We start from the raw sequence: 17955 nt of genomic DNA, 5'->3' as shown, positions 1-17955 counted from the left end.
GAATTTAATTAGTGTCAATTTGACTGGATTACCTAGAATACCTAGACACCTGGTAAAACAGCTTAGGTGTGTCTCTGATGATGTCTCCAGAGGAGATTGGTGTGTAAGTCTGAGTGAAGTAGGTGAGGAAGACCTTCCTTCAATGTTTTGAGGGGCATAGAAGTAAAAATGCAGTAAAAAAATTACAAGAAATATCCCCTGTCAAATTATTTAGTCATGGATGATTTCTGCCCCTGAACACTTAATGCCAAGCTTGCCTTTTAAAAAAAATGTCCTTGGTCAGAGAATAAAAAGTTTACGATGAGTTCAGCAACCTTCTGAACCAAAGACACTTGCTGATATAGAAGATCTTGCAGTGTTACGAAAGACATTAAATGGTAACCTATTCTTGGTTTAATTTTACCATTGAAGAAGATAGAATTCTTATGTTTATCACTAAATTTAACACACAAATAACTGTGCATATTTCACTTTGGCTAATGGATAGCATTTTCAAAACTGTCCCTACTGTTTTTTTTTATCAACTCTATACAATTCTTGCCCCTGTTAGATCCAATACTTATAGAACATATCTGCTCTATTGTTTGTAGAACTTATCTGCTCACTTGTGTATTCATGATTGGAAAAAGCAAAGGATTTTGTAAACTCTTATATGAGATTTGGTGGACTTGGCAGAATAAAATGGATTTCAATTTAATCCCCAAACTATAATGACAGATTTGGAATTAGGTTTAATCAAAGCTTCTAAAAGTGAATATCAAGGTTTAACCAATAATGTCTATTTTTTTTCCACTCAGCTCAATTCATTTGAAAAAAATCCAGATGAGTGAATTGGTCATGTGATATGGCAATGACAAGAATTCAGTTTAAAAATGAGTCATTTGTTTGTGTTGGCATTCTTTTTAGTTGGTGATATTCCAGGAACTTTTAATGAGTTAAAACTGTATTTTTCTGAAGAAGGCAGTGAAGCTACTGATGTTAGAAAATAATCAGGTTCATAGTAAGATAAGAAGACACTTTCATGACAGTGTTGCTTTCCAATTACCAGTATTGCTTTGTGAACCCAAAAGTATATGAGATAGGTCTCAGTCAATTACAGAGTTTATTTTGCCAAAGTTAAGGATATCAGGGTGTCCTGATGACATGTGCCCAAGGTGATCAGGGTACAGATTGCTAAGGAGATATAATATGTCAATCAATAAATGTATGATTTGCATTGTTTCCATCTGGAAGAGCAGGACAACTCAAAGAGGGGTTGGGGTGGTGATTACAGGTCATAGGTAGATTTAACATTTTCTGATTGGCAATTGATTGAAAGAGTTACTGTCAATGGAAAAGAATGTCTGGGTTGTGGAGACGATGGTTTTATCCCTGCAGATGAAACCTCCAAGTAGCAGGCTTCAGAGAGAATAGATTGCATTTGTTTCTTACCAGACTTAAGTTCTGTGTGGATGTTAATGCTGAAGGGGTATAATGAGGCATGTCTGACCTCTCCTTCATCATGACCTGCACTACTTTTCCAGGTTAACTCTGGAATGCCCTTGGTGAAAAGGAGGGGTCCATTCAGATGGTTGGGGGGCCTTACAATTTTATTTTTGGCTTACAGTTTCCACCAAATTTGTGGACTATGTATGAGTGCATGTAAAATGCATTTCTACATACCAAAAACAACATAGAAGAACGCCACAGAATATGTGAAAATTGAATAAGGGATGCTCACGTTGGTGTATATAGAATTATAGAATTTCAAAAAAAGCAGCTCCACATAGAAGATGAATCTGAAAGTATCCTCCTAGGATAGCCATGCCCTAAAAGAAAAAAAAAAAGGCAGCTATTCATTGGGATGAATGACTTCAAAATATAATTAATAGTTGTGCAAGTCAGCTAGCTCTTTTGAACAACCTCCATGCAATTGCCAATAATCTATCACTGTAATACACTTTTCATATGTTGAATTTGTCCACCACTATTGTAAATTGTTAACATTATATTTTTACAACTTTCTATGCCATGTGGTCTATCTTCATATCATTTCCCATACTGGAAGTATAAATTGTGTGGTAAAGACTTTTAAAGAGTTGTAATTTGTTTAATTGTTTAATGCCATTTTTGTTAATTTGACTCCATGAAAGTGCATTATTTCAAAATTGACTTTGTGTGTAAGCATTGTGCTTATACCTAAAAATGTTGAAACTTCCCTGATAAATGAAGAAATGTGTTTTCTGTACATCTGCATTTGTGAAGGGTAAAATTTCTTGAGATCTCATCTCCTTCAGCAAACCCATATGCAGTGGTGACTCACCTTGGTTCAGATCTATCTTGTCAAAAGACCCAGGTATTTCATCACGATATTTCAGATGACTGCTGTTATAAAGCTGGGTGCACACAATTACCAATCATAGTGGCAAGTGTTTATACATTTTGCTTTTTGACCTATTTCTTTATGAATATGGTTCACTGCTCATAAATGTTATACACCTGTCATTAGTATACCTGAGTGTTTATGCTTGCAAGATTATGCATGTTATTTTTATGCATGTTATGTCTATTTTATTGTGTAAAGTAGCCTATGATGTGTTGTCCTGCTTTTATACGTTTCTCAAACAAATTTCCTTTGAAAATATAAATAGATGTATATTAAAGAAATTTTTAAAATACCTTTTCTGGAATTATATTTTGAGGGTTTTGATCTTTTGGGGTTTCAGCATTGGGGTTTATGGTGTTTGGGATTGAGCCTTTTGGAATATGATCAAACCCACTGCTGGCACAATTCCATTTTGATTCAGTTGACTCTGAATCCCTGTGACCCACAGTTCAGCTAAAGGCCATATTTTATGTTTTTATGTCCCACATTCTGTAGAGAAATATTCTCAAGTCATTTCTGATAAATATTTCTGACAATTAAGGCATTCAATTAAGGCATTCAACTGATTGGATGAGGTCCACCCACATTATGGAAGGTGACATGTTTTACTAAATGTCTGCTGATTTAAATTGAATCTCATCTAAAAAAAAATTGTGGCTACATCTAGACTGGTGAATCTGATCTCGCTTTTATCTTACACCCAATTAGTCATTCTCTTCTCCATGTCAGTGTAAGATCAGAAATCAATTCTTTTTCTGTGAATTCTCACTGAAAAACTCCCTAAGCAAGACATTTTTGGGTCTTGCAGACCTGACTCAAAATATGGGATATTTGAAGGATAGTACATTACAGTTTGACTCTCTCCGTTCCCCCTCTAAATACTCTACACCTTTTCATTTTCCAACTTATCTACCTTCAGGCTTCCCAGGAAATACAATTCTCAAATCTTATTATGCAGATCAGCTTAGTTTTGTATCATCCATGGCATCAGGCCTTCCTCGAATATTCAAGATTCATTAAGAAGCTCTGAGAAAACAGGATTCCCTTTCTCCGACTTGAGAGAAGTGAATACAAGTTGTAGGGAGCTTAAAGCTTAAAGGATTTTATGGGTCTTCTTTAAGAAAAATAGTTTTAGAAATATTACTTCTGCAAATTTTGTAAAAGCAGGAACATGCAAACACACTGTTAGATCCCTATTTCAAAGACCTTAGAAAGACTCATGCAAATGAGGGGCCCTGAAGCTCAAATATCTTTTACTTCATGATAAATCCTTCTTCATCCAAGTCCCACTTTCAGTTGAATAGAAAAACTGGCAGAGGATTTGAAATTTCCAGCTGGTCCATATTCTTCCTTAAATAGTCTTTGAAAGTAAGGAGAGGTTAGTAGCATATTTATTTCCTCTGGGATATGAATTGTTATACATACTTCAGAAAGCAAAAGCCACTATGGTCAACATTGTTTCTAAATTATTATTATGTTTCATTTTTCTTAGACCTCCATCCAATGACTTCCATATCCTTAAGCATAATAAAACAATTTAAAATCTGTCCTATTTTTTTGACCAACTACTTGGAAATTCCCCTAAGCATGGATGTGTACTTTTGATCTCTAAATCAATGTACATATCTGAAAAGGCACAGCCTATGAACATCTGCCCTCTATCGGAGCTTTGTAAATATTTTCTTGTATAAATATGCATATCTGATTTTGTCATGCTGCAGACCTTACCTTGCTCCTGGACTTTCATGCTTTCCTCTGTGTTCCAAAGTTCCTGGGTAAGAATAAAATCTCCTCACGGACAAGAAGTACAGGGCTTCTCCTGACATGCTGATGAACTATCTTAAAAATTTAGCACAAATATTCTAATGGCCCTACCCTTTGAAGAAAGAGTTAATAGTGAATCACTCAGCAGTTGATTAAATGTCTTTGATTACACTTTTGCCATTGCTCTACCTTTCTCTTGGTTTACCTGAAACAGTAAAACCAAAATGGATGTTTCTTCCTTTTATTAGCTGCCCCAGGGCTCATTACAGAGCCTCTGGTAACGTAACTAACATTCTACTGGGTATCAGACACCTCCCATTTCTGGTTCTGCTATTTTCTGCCTGTGAGAACTTAGAATGCCTGCTCCATTTTTTAATTAGGTCAAATGTATGTAATAATATTAACTTTGTAGGCCTCAAAAAATTACTGTGAGAATCAAACTAGATAATTTATACGAATAATTTTAAGTATCAGTGCTTTAACCTCACATGTAGAGTAGATATTTTTACGTTTTTTCTCATTAATTCATTTTTGAATAGTTGATGTCAGTAGTTATTATAAACTGAAATTAAATAAAAATATATATTTAAAAAATATCTCACTCTATATGTTCCCTGTACTCCATTTTTGTCTGCTATTCATATATATTAGTCAGTGTTCTCCAGAAAAACAGAACCAATAGGACATGTATCTGTCTGCCTATCGCTATCTATTATCTATCTATCTATCTATCTATCTATCTATCTATCTATCTATCATCTATCTATCATCATCTCTCTCTCTCTCTCTCGGTCTTTCTATGTATCTATCTAATTTATTGATTTATTTTAAGGCATCAGTTCACTCAATTGCTGGCAATTGTGAAATTTGCAGAACAGCCCAGCAGGCTGGAAATTCCAGAAAGAGTTGATGTTGCAACTCAACATTAAATCACACATGATCTAGAGGCAGAATTCTTCCTCTTGTGGGAACCTCAGTCTTTTCAATTAAGGCATTCAACTGACTGGATGAGGTCCACCCACTTTATGGAGGGTGACATGTTTTACTCAATGTCTACTGATTTAAATGTTAATCCCATCTAAAAAACAGCTGTGGCTACATATAGACTGGTGTTTGGACAAACAATAGGTTTCAAAGCCAAACTGGACTGACATATAAAACTATCACACCATATATAATTTTTTTTAAATAAAACTTTTTATTTTCAAATAGTTTTAGAAAAAAAGTATAGATAATACAGAGTTGCAATATACTCCACATTTCTGTTATTAATATCTTACATTTGTATGGTATATTTGTAGCAATTAACAAGCCAATGATGACACATTATTATTCAGTGAAGTCTGTACTTAATTCAGATTTCCTTAGTTTTACCTATGTCATTTTTCTGTTACAGGATTCCATACCAGATCCCACACTGCATTCGGTTATTGTGTCTCCTTAGGCTCCTCTTGACTGTGAGTTTCTTAGATTTTTCTTGCTTTACCTTCTTGACAGTTTTTAGAAGTACTGGCCAGGTATTTTGTAGAATATACTCAATTTAAATTTGTTTAATGTTTTTCCATTGATTACATGGGTTTATTGACTTTGGGGAGTAAGATCACAGAGATGAAGTGTGATTCTCATCATATCATATCAAGGATGCATATTAGTCATATGACTTACCATGTTCAATATTAATCTTGATCAATCAGCTGAAGTAGTACCTAAATTTTGTTTGACTTTTTTCTTGTATTCTTGGAGACCTATTCTATGAATATAATTGTTAATATATGTAAACATGCATTTAAATATATACATATATGTATTTTTATATGTATATATATATGCACTTATGTATTTTGCTTAATATATAATGGAGATTATGTTATACGATCATATTCAGAAAGGTGAGATCATTCCCAAGATTCCCAAGAGTTGTGTGATGTTCCATTGTATAGATGAACTACTTTTTAAAACTAATCTTTATTGAAAGACATTAGCTTGTGATATGATTTGGCTCTGTGTCCCCCCCCAAATTTCATCTTGAATTGTAATCCCCATAATCCCCACATGTTGAGGGCAAAAACTGGTGGGAGATGATTGGATCATGGACATAGTTTCCCCCATGCTGTTTTTGTGATAGTGAGTTCTCGTGAGATCTGGTTATTTGATGAGTGTGGGACTCTTTCCCCTTTGTGCACTTCTGTCTTGTTTTCTGCCATGTAAGATACGTGTTTGCTTCTCCTTCACCTTCTGCCATAACTGTAAGTTTCCTGAGGCTTCCTCAGCCATGCAGAACTGAGTCAATTAACTTCTTTCCTTTATTAATTACCCAGTCTTGTGTATTTCTTTATAGCAGTATGAAAATGAACTAACACAGCTTGTTTGCTGTTGTTGACTCATAAGCAGTGATCCAATGTACATCTTTATGTATACTGAGCTCATAGTAAAGAAAGTCTGTAAGATAAATTCTGAGAAATAAAATCCTGTGTGCATTTTTAATTTGACAGATACAGCAAAACTCCTTAAAAGTTATAACAATTTAGGTTCTATTTCTAAATTTCTATTTCCTCATAAGTTTGCCAATGCAGTATATTATCAGATTTTAAAAAATCATTTCTGACTTACTAAGTGAAAGTGCAGCATTTTATTATAGTTAAAATTTGCAGTTCCAATAAATGAAGGCAAGTATCTTTCCATGTGTTTAAGACATTTGCTTTTTAAAATAATAAATATCCTGATCTTTTGCTCATTTTTCAGTTGAATTTTTGATAATTTTCTCATTAGTTGAACATAGAAAATCAGCTCATTACAACTTAATTTGTAAATATTCCCTAGTGTGTCTAATGCTTTGCTTTTTGAGGTCTGCTTTTAAATTCTGTGGAGATTTTTTATGTATTTAAGTTCTTAAGATTTTTCTTTTATATTTTCTACATTTTACATTACACTTTGAATAGTCTTTGAATATTCTTTCTTCTTTATTTTTTTTAGTAGTTAAAACTTTGATCTGACCAGAATTTATTTTGGAATAAGAAATGGGAAGGGATATGTTTCTCACCATAGATGGCTGCTTGGTTGCTTATTAACTACTCCATCATGTCCCAGTTGATATGCAATGTCAAATTTGTTTTATTATTTTTGACTCTATATTATGTTCCATAGTGTCTCTACCAGGCAGTTGTAATTTACTGTATGTATATAATAATATAATATGCTTTGATATCTTTTGGGACTATTTACCATATAGTTTTGAATATTTTAGGATTCTCCAGAACATAGTTATTTTTCACAATGTGTTTTACAATCAGATAGTATAGTTCTAAAAAAAATAAAATTATGATAATGTTCCTTTCATTTATGCAAATTTTTTCTTCTGTGTATCATTTCTTCATGTAGTCTTCATGTATTCTGTATTTTTGTTGCTATGTAAATAAAATATTTTCTTCCATGAGATATTTTTCAGATGTTTCTAAATAGAAACTCTGTCAAATTTTACATAAAATATATAATCCCGTCTGATAAATTTCAGATTTACTTGTCAATTATGATAGTTTGACAAAATCACTTAGTGTCCTTTCCCATTTCCCTAAGTTACTTTTCAAAATACTATTCATTCTCCTCAAGCTGCTGACCCCACCTCTTTCTACCATGTTTTATTCCACCCTATACAGGCTCTATTTTGTTTCAATTTCCTATTCGTTTTGTATTTCTCAGTTATCTTTAAACTTCTCACTTTTCTGTTATCTCTACTGGACATACGCCATCCCTTTGAGACCCATCCATTCCTCGTATCCATCTTGAAAATTCCTACTAACCTTTAAGGAACAACTTGAATTTAATTTCTTCTCTGTTACCCTTCCTAACCGTGGAGCCAGGCAGAGTTAGAGCAACTGGCTTATTGCTTCCTTCTAGTGTATATCATGTTGCATATAGTTATCTGTCTTTCTAGTTAAATATATATCCAGCAACAATTCAGTGATTTTTTCATATGAGAAGCTGAACAAGCACTGGCTGAGTGAAAGTTGCATATTAATTTAATGAATACTTTTTATTGTTACAAAAATCCTGCAATATTTAATTTTTGTCAAATATCTAGAAATTATGACATGAATATTAAATACTTATTCTGAATTTCTTGGGATTCTGCAGATTGAAAAAAAAATGCTGTTATGTTCAAAATAAGTCAACAGCTGATTACTAACAACTGTAGAATATCTTGAAGCTAACCTTTCCTTAAAAAGAAAGATACTTATCTGTAATTTTTGCCCACTGTGGAAACTATAGATTTTTGTGTGCAAAGGCATTTATTTTTCATGGAAAAAATAACTTCATTTAACATGGTTAAAAAACAAAATCAAAGCTAGAATTTGTATTTACAGTTATTGCCTCAAACCTTAATCAAAAGCAACAGAGTTTTTTGTAATTTTAAGGCGAAGGTGTATGGCAAATCAAATAAATGTTTGATCATTCCATTTGCTTACACTGAATACATGAGGCCCTTTGATGTTTAGTACATAAGCTAACAGATTTGCCAATCATGGAAGCAAAGGGGTCGGATAAATCTAAAGCATCAAATAGAATCTTAAATTTACTTTTAAAATATATATTACCTTAAAGAATCCAGATTCATAAAAAATACACATGGTGCCTTTCTTGTTCTTTTCCAAAATCATATTCAGCTATGTAATATATTGTTAACAAACAGGATAGTTTTATTTCCAGACTATCACCCAAAATAAGATTCACCTGTGCCCTTTTAAACATGCATACCTGAGTGAGTGTTTCACCTGAAACCTACCCGATCAGACTTTTTGTTTTCAAAGTTTGGCACACAATGCCCTAGAGGTGCCCCATCACCAATGGCAAACATTGGCAAATGGTTTCTTTAACATTTGATAATCACAATTGACCTTTGATATGGTGGTTTGTCACTGTATTTTATTTGAGGCTAATGTTATCCATGAATCTCCAGTTACAGAACCTTTACTTTGTTAAAATTATCACGAAAAAGCCTGAGTATCAAACAAGAAGTTTGAACAGCCATCTTGAGGTCAAGGAAATAACATTAATTATGAAAGTACCTAACAGTATTTGGGCTCATACTAAAAGTCACGTTTACATATTCCAATAACCTGACTATTAGCTAGTAGTATGTCAATTTTTAAGATGAAGAAATGATGCAAGGTGACTAATGTCATATAGCTATTAAGAGCCTGTGCTGGGATTTGATCCTGAAGATTTGAACTCCAGAATCTACATTGTTCACCATCAATTGTCATGTATTAAATCCAGCCCCAGCGAGATAATATTAGTTGCAGATATGTGATGATTTTATTTTTCTCTTCAGCTTGATAGTTGACTCTGTTTTTGGTTCTTCTTATTATTTGTGTACCTATGGAGGTGATAACAATGATAATGAATTCACCCTGATGATACAGATACTTTAGGAGAAAATAGAAAGACCTTTATACTAGATCATTCAGTTAATTTTGTTTATAACAGAGATGGTTACTAACAGAGGGAAAGAGGAAGCCCTGTATATATGTATGAAAGGAAATAGGTGATAAAAACTTCCAAGTCTGATACAGTGGTCAGAAATCTCTCCTACTGCTTTTGTTATTACGCTATTTAATGCATGTGTTTCTTTACTTGTGGGTTGAAAAGGAATTGAGTAGATGAAATTTTTGAGCTTCTCATGGGTATACTAGATGTAGTGGTCTTTTTTCTCTTGGATACTATAAAGAGAAGGATAAAATGATAGCAAACGTGCACAAAATAAGTCACTAGCTCCACTGAAAATGCAATTTATTCTGTTTTCATGAGATATGTCACTATTTTAGCAGTTCTTCTTATGCTTATACACGCACAGAATAATTTCTAAACAATACAACTTAAATATTTTCACACAAAATTGGAACATTTTCTTTGTTCCTCTGTTGATTGAACATCCAGTCAGAAGCAAGTGCTGACCTATAAAGGTAAGAAACGTCATCTGCAGTAGAGGAACAGACACGCTGAATAGATTATGTGCTTCTTCACAAAACGCCCCATGCTGCCTACATCACAGTCAGAAATCTTTCATTTTGGTCTTATATAAATATTCTAAATGGCCAGTACTTGATTTGTTTTTAAGGAGCCCAATTATTCTTGAATAACAGCTGTGCAAGCTGTGAAGTAAGTAAATTAATCTTTTGAGCTTTTGGTAAAAGTGCAAGATCTTACAGTCAGCACAGAATATATACGGTTTTGTTCGTTGCTATAACATCCATGTGCTCTGGTCCATTTTAAGCAATGTTAAAAATGTGGTTATATTCCAAATTGGCTTTATGTCTTTTTCCCTTCAGCATCCATGTAAAATGAGCCTCTTATTTCGTGGAAATCTTGTATTCTATGCTTTAGCTCAAGAAAAATAAAGAGCTTATCTATCATTGGAAGTTGGCGTATCGAGGGTAGATGAAAGGCCGGCTGGCTCCAATTTTACCACATGCATCATTAAAATATTTGTTAGCTACAGAAACTTTTCCAGCAATCCTCTACTACTGGTTCACATGCTGATCTGATATGTTAAAGCCGTTCATGGCTGGAGCTGCCAAAGCCCTCCGCAGACATATGCAATGTACACCAAGGATTACATCACCCACCACTGAAGGGCAGCCACCTCCCTGATGAGACACAGACAACTGTGCATTTAATGGGGCATAGCAACTATGTGCAATAGGTATGATTTTCAGTCTGAGAGCTCAGGAAAGCAACTCAAGTTTAGAATAAATGTAAGCAATAAAATGAAATTGTTAGGATACTTGAAGAAATAGTTTGATATACTTTTTTTGGTAGTGGTGATTCTTGGATCATAAAAGTTACAAATTTTACCAAAGTGATGTTTAATTCGTTAAAAAATTTTTAAAAATCACGCCATCTTTCATATAAGAATAAATGCAGGGAATAAAGAGACAGTGAGAGGGGAAGAAAGGAGGCTAGAAATTTTATCTCGTACGTTAATTTCAGCACACACTTGATATCATTCTCACACAGTATAGTAAACTTTTCCTGACATCACAGTGAGTCACAGACAAGAACTATCCAGATAATCTATTGGAAAGCTGAAAAGGTGTTTAGGTAGGAAACATAACAACTTTAGTTTAGTAATCATGAATAACTGTTTTTTGGAGTTATTTTTCCACCTTATTAATGAATGACCTCAGTTCACATAAAATGTTCCAATTTTATGCAAAAATAAGTTGTATTGTTTAGAAATTATTCTGTGCATTTATAAGCATAAGAAGAACTGCTAAAATAGTGGCATCTCTTATGAAAACAGAATAAATTGCATTTTCAATGGAGCTAGTGACTGATTTTGTGAACATTTGCTATCATTTTATCCTTCTCTTTATAGTATCCAAGAGAAAAAAGGCCACTACATCTAGTATACCCAAGAAAATAACGACCTCCCAGCTTTATTGAGGTATAATTAACAAAAATTGTGTATGTTTATGGTGTTAAATGTGATGCTTTGATATATAGGCCAAAAATAAAGTTAAGAGTTCTCCCCTCCCCAGCCATCTGAATGGACTTCCTCCTCTAGGCCAGGGCACTCCAAAGTTAACCTGAAAAACTGACTCAGACCGTGATGGGAAGCAAGGGGTCAGACATGCTTCATTATTCCCTCCTCCCTTTTGGAATATAGAGAAAGCTGACCATGTTTAACATCAACGCAGACCGTAAGTCTGGTAAGAAACATTTATAATCTATCCTCTCTGAAGCCTGCTATCTGGCGGCTTCATCTGCATAATAAAAGTTTGTTTCCCACAACCTGTTATTGCAACCCAGACACTCCTTTCTATTGATAATAACTCTTTCAACCAATTGCCAATCAGAACATTTTTAAATCTACCTATAACCTGGAAGCCCCTTCTTCAAGTTGTCCTACCTTTCTGGACTGAAGTACTGTATATCTTAAATGTATTTGATTGATGTCTTCTGTCTCCCTAAAATATATAAAACCAAGCTGTGCCTCAACTACCTTGGGCACATACTCTCAGGATCTCTTGAAAGCTGTGTAACAGGCCTTGATCACTCACAATTTGCTCAGAATAAATCTCTTCAAATATTTCAAAGAGTTTTTAAAAATACTTAAAATATTTTAAAGCTCAAAAATTCCATCCACTCAATTCCTTTTCAACCTACAAGTAAAGAAACACATACATTAAATAGCATAACAACAAAATTTATAGGACAGATTTCTGACTGCTCTATCAGACTTGGAAATTTTCACCACCTATTTACTTTTATACGTACATACAGGGCTTCTCTTTTACCTCTGTTATTAACCATCTCTGCTATAAGCATAATTAACTGGATGATCTAGCATAAAGATCTTTCTATTTTCTCCTTAAGTATCTGTATCATCAGGGTGAATTTATTATCATTGTTATTACCTCTGTAGACACACAAATAATAAGAACAAACAGCAGAGTCAATATCAAGCTAAAGAGAAAAGAAAAATCATTATATATCCACAACTAATATGAGACTTTTTAAGATATTTGAAGACATTTATTCTGAGCCAAATAGGAGTGACCATGGCCCATGGTATATATGACAGATATATGTATGTATTGTGAAATGATTAACACGATCAAACTAATTACCGTATCAGTCAGCACACACAGTTATGACTTTTTAGTATGTGTGATGAGAACATTGAAGCTACACTCTCTTACCGATTTTCAAGTGTATAATACAGTATATTATTAACTATAGTCACCAGGCTGAACAGTAGATCTCTAGCATGTATTCATCCTATCAAACTGAAACTTTATACCTTTTGATGAACATCTCCTCATTCCACCACTTACCCCACAAGCCCCTGGCTACCACCATTCTACTCTCTACTTCTGTGAGTTTTTCAGATTCCACATACAGATGAGATCATGCAGTGCTTGTCTTCTTTGACCTGGCTTACTTTATTTCACTTTTCATAGTGTCTTCCAGGTTCACCTGTGTTGTCACAAATGACAGGATTTCCTTCTTTTTAAAGGCTGAATAGTATTTCATTGTGTATAATACCCATTTTCTTTATCCTTTCATCTATCCATGTGAATTCCATATCTTGGCTATTGTGAATAATGCTGCAAAAAACACGGGTGTGCAGTTGTCTCTTTGACATACTCTTCTGTGGTGAGCAGCTATATGCAAACATACTTCCAAAGGTCAAGGGAACTGAGAGGCCAAATAAAGAGTGTGAAAAGTACAGTTTCTCAGAAAGAAACATTTAATAGGGACTTAGGAACAGAAGCCATATCTTGGGTGGCGATGAGACAGTAGACCCCTCATCTCTCCCTCCAGAAAATATCCTTTATAAGTTTTTTTGGTAAAGCATGCACCATGTCAGACTTTCTTGCATAATGTGTGACCTCTGAGGAGGTTAGATAAGCATTTTCACGAGGGGCTATCTATGGTACACGCACTTTTTTGCAGTTTATTTTTTAGAGGTTATCTGTGCTGTGGACATTGTTTAAAGACCTTGCTGCAGTATGCAGGAATGAAATGGTTTGACTTTGTGTCCCCACCCAAATCTCATCTCAAATTGTAATCCTTACGTGTCGAGAGAGGGACCTGGTGGGAAGTGATTGGATCATGGAAGCAGTTTCCCCTATGTTGTTATCACGATAGTAAGGGAGTTCTCATGACATCTACTGGTTTTAAAAGTGGCAGTTTCCTCTGAGCACTTTCTCTCTCTCTCTGCTGCCACCTTGTGAAGGAGGTGCCTGCTTCTCCATTACCTTCCACCATGATTGGAAGTTTCCTGAGGCCTTCCTGACCATGTGGACCTGTGAGTCAATTAAGCCTCTTTTGTTTATAAATTACTCAGTCTCAGATAGTGTCTGTATTAACAACTAATACAGAAAATTGGTACCAGGAGTAAGGCACTGCTATAAAGATAACCCGAAAATGTGGAATTGACTTTGGAACTAGGTAACAGGCAGAGGTTGGAATAGTTTGGAGGGCTCACAAGAAGACAGAACGATGTGGGAAAGTTTAGAACTTCCTAGAGACTTGTTGGATGGTTTTGACCAAAATGTTGGTAGTGATATGGACAGTGAAGTCCAGGCTGAGGAGGTCTCAGATGGAGATGAGGAACTTATTGGGAACTGGAGTAAGGGTCATCCATGCTGTGCTTTAGCAAAGAGACTGTCAGTATTTTGCTCTAGCCCTGGAGATCTGTGGAACTTTGAACTTGAGAGAGATGATTTAGGGTATCCGGTTTAAAAAATTTCTAAGCAGCAAAGCATTCAAGAGGTGACATAGCTTATAATGAAAATGTTCAGTTATATGAGTTCATAGAGATTGTTTGAAATTGGATCTTACATTTAACAAGGAAGCAAAGAATATATGCTTGGAAAATTTACAACCTGACTATGTGTTAGAAAAGGAAAACCCATTTTCTGAGGAGGAATTCAAGTCAGCTACAGAAATTTGCATAAGTAACAAGGAGCTGAATGTTAATATCCAAGACAATGCACAAAACTTCTCCAGAGCATGTCAGAGACCTTCACAGCAGCGCCCCCATCACAAGCCTGGAGGACTAGGAGGGAAAAATGTCTTCCTGGGCCAGGCCCAGGGTGCTGCTGCTCTGTGCAGCTTCAGGACTTGGTGTTCTGTGTCCCAGTCACTCCAGCTCCAGCTGTAGCTAAAAGGGGCCAAGACACAGCTCAGGCCATTGGTTCAGAGGCAAGGAAACCAACCCTTGGTTTCCATGTGGTGTTGGGCCTGCAGGTACAGAGAAGACAAGAGTTGAGGCTTGGGAACGTCTGCTTAGATTTCAGAAGATGTATGGAAATGCCAGGCAAATATCTGCTGCAGGGGCAGAGTCCTCTTGGAAAACCTCTGCCAGGGTAGTGCAGAAGGAAAATGTGGGGTTGGAGCCCCCACACAGACTCTCCACTGGGGCACTGCCTAGTGGATCTATGAGAAAAGGGCCACCGTCCTCTAGATCCTAGAATGATAGATCTGCCAACAGCTTGTACAGTGCACCTGGAAAAGCAGCAGGCATTCAATGCCAATCTGGGAAAGCAGCCACAGGGGCTGTACCCTGCTGAGCCATAGAGGCAGATCTGTCCAATATCATGGGGGCCCACCCCTTGCATCAGCATGCCCTGGATGTGAGGCATGAAGTCTAAGAGATTACTTTGGATCTTTGAGATTTAATGAATGCCCTGTCAGGTTTCAAACTTGCATGGGGCGCTTGGCCCCTTTGTTTTAGCCAATTTCTCCCTTTGGGAATAGGAACATTTATCCAATGCCTGTACACTCACTGTATCTTGCAAGTAACTAAATTGTTTTCTGATTTTGCAGGCTTACAGGGGAAAAGGGCTTGCCTTATCTCAGATAAGATTTTGGACTTGGACTTTTGAGTTACTGCTGGAATAAGTTAAGACTTTGGAGGACTGTAGAAAAGGCATGATTGGTTTTGAAATGTGAAAAGGACATGAGATTTGGGAGGAGACAGGGACTGAATTATATAGTTTGGCTCTTTGTCCCCCCACAAACCTCATCTCAAATTGTAATATATAACCGCTTATCAGATGTGTCATATGAAAATTTGTTTTCCTATTGCATGGGTTATCTCTACACTCTGTCGATTATTTCTTTTTCCATGAAGAAGCTTTTTTAGTTTTGATCCAAACCCCTTTGTCTCTTCTTACCTTTGTTGCCTGTAGTTTGGGATCATATCCAAAAAATCTGTTTCAAAGCCAAAGTCAAGAAGGATTTTCCTCATGTTTTCTTCTAGTAGTTTTTCAGTTTTGCATCTTATGTTTAAGTTTTTAATGCATTTTGAGTTAATTTTTGTATCTAGTGCAAGATAAGAATCCAGTTTCATTCTTATGCATGTGTGGTGATTTTTTTCCTAGTTGGGTCTTAAAATCTCTCTCTGGAGAGTGGCCATAAGCCAAGACAGACACTTTCTAGAATTGCCCTGATAAAAAGAAAAGTTAGGGTCATGTGCGTCGATTTGGTGAGACACAGGGAAGGCAGCACAACAAAGCATAAAATAACAGGAGTAGTTACAGATTCCAGGAAGAAGAGGGTTGCGCATAAAATCTGATAGAAGTCAGGAGATGGCAGTGAACTCAACTAGCAAGTTTGGGCAGAGAGAGAGAGAGAAAGAGAGAGAGAGAGGGACAGAGAGAGAGAGAGACCCCAAAAAGTAGGGCATTATCCAAGGAGGTTTCTCACAGAAAGTTCTAATTGTTGAGTTTGGAGAAAGCAGGCATGAATTCTCTGGAGTCATCCTGACAAAGATATCATCACTGCAGCATATCCGTGCAGTCTATGTGGAGCGAAGGGTTCAGTGGGGTGACTGAAGTCACTCTTATATGGCTGATCCATAGGGATTAGGTCACCAGTAGACAATTGCTTACAGCAAATATCTTGGTCTACCTCCTTGAAGAACTGGGAGGTGAAGAGCTGGAAACCATTAAAGGTAAATAAGCCTTACTTTTGATGTGAGAAAGTCCATCTTGTATTTATAATAGAAGACAATGCAACATAAAATTATAAGGATTTACTAGGATATGAATATCCAGTTTTCTCAACACCATTGACTGAAGAGTCTTTTCTTTCTCTATTGTGTGTTCTTGGCTCCTTTGTCTAAAATCAATTGAACAAAAACACATGGGTTTATTTCTGGGCTCTCCATTCTCTTCCGTTTGTCTGTAGTCTGTTTTTAAGCCAATACCATGCTATTTTGATTACTATAGATTTTACTATATTTTGAAGTTAGGTAGTGTGTTGCCTCCAAGATTTGTTCTTCTTGATAAAAAATGCTTTGGCTATTTAACTTTTTTTGTTGTTATCATTGTTGTTTGGTTCTATAAGAATTGTTTGTTTTTCATTTCTTTGAAAAATGTCATTAGAATTTTCACAGGGATTGCACTGAATCTGTAGATCCCTTTGGGTATTATAAATATTTTGACAACATTGATTCTTCTGACTGATGGACACAGAATATCTTCTAACTTACTTGTGTCTTCCTTAATTTTTTTCAACAATATTTTACAGTTTTCAGTATGCAGATCTTTCAGTCCCTTAGTTACATTTATTCCTAAGTATATGATTCTTTTTGATGCTATCACTCATGAGATTGCTTTCTTAATTCCTTTTTCAGATAACTCATTGCTTGTGTACATAATCACAACTGATTTTTGTATGTTGAATTTGTATCCTGCAGTTTTGCTAAATTTATTTAGTAAGTTATAACAGGTTTTTTTGTAGTCTTTAGGTTTCCTATATATAAGATCATGCCAGTTGAGCTAGTTGATAATAAGGATACACTTCTCACAAAAAAGCAATGCTTTAGTAGCTGTATCTGTAGAAGAGTTTTACTATTTGCACAATGGGCACACTTTTTATAAACAACATTATTTGTCATCTTTAAGTCAACATTATTGTCTACTTTGAAACCAAGCATTATTCTTCTGTGCTATTGTGCAATAAGAAGTAGATTTGCATTTGGGATTTGAGTAGGTTTTTTAACATCTTTGAATCTCACTTTTCTCATTTTCCAATTGAGAAAAAAGAAAAATTTTTTTTGAAAGAGTGTTGTAAAGATTAACACTAATGTGTGCAACCTATGAAATGTAGCTGTTGGCACTCTGTGGTCCCCCACTACGAAAGATATTCCCATTATCATTAACAGGACTTCTTCTAATGTGCATTCTTTGTTTACTCTCAGGGACCCTAAGCAAAGATACGATGATTCATTTATAGGATGTATTTTTGACTTTTCTAAAATACTCTGAAATGATCAGTTGATTAGATCGAGCCCCTCCAATTACACTGTA

The sequence above is a fragment of the Hylobates moloch genome, unplaced genomic scaffold (genome assembly GCF_009828535.3).
Source record: "Hylobates moloch isolate HMO894 unplaced genomic scaffold, HMol_V3 SCAFFOLD_16, whole genome shotgun sequence".
Taxonomy (NCBI): domain Eukaryota; kingdom Metazoa; phylum Chordata; class Mammalia; order Primates; family Hylobatidae; genus Hylobates; species Hylobates moloch.
This window is presented reverse-complemented; position numbering follows the sequence as displayed.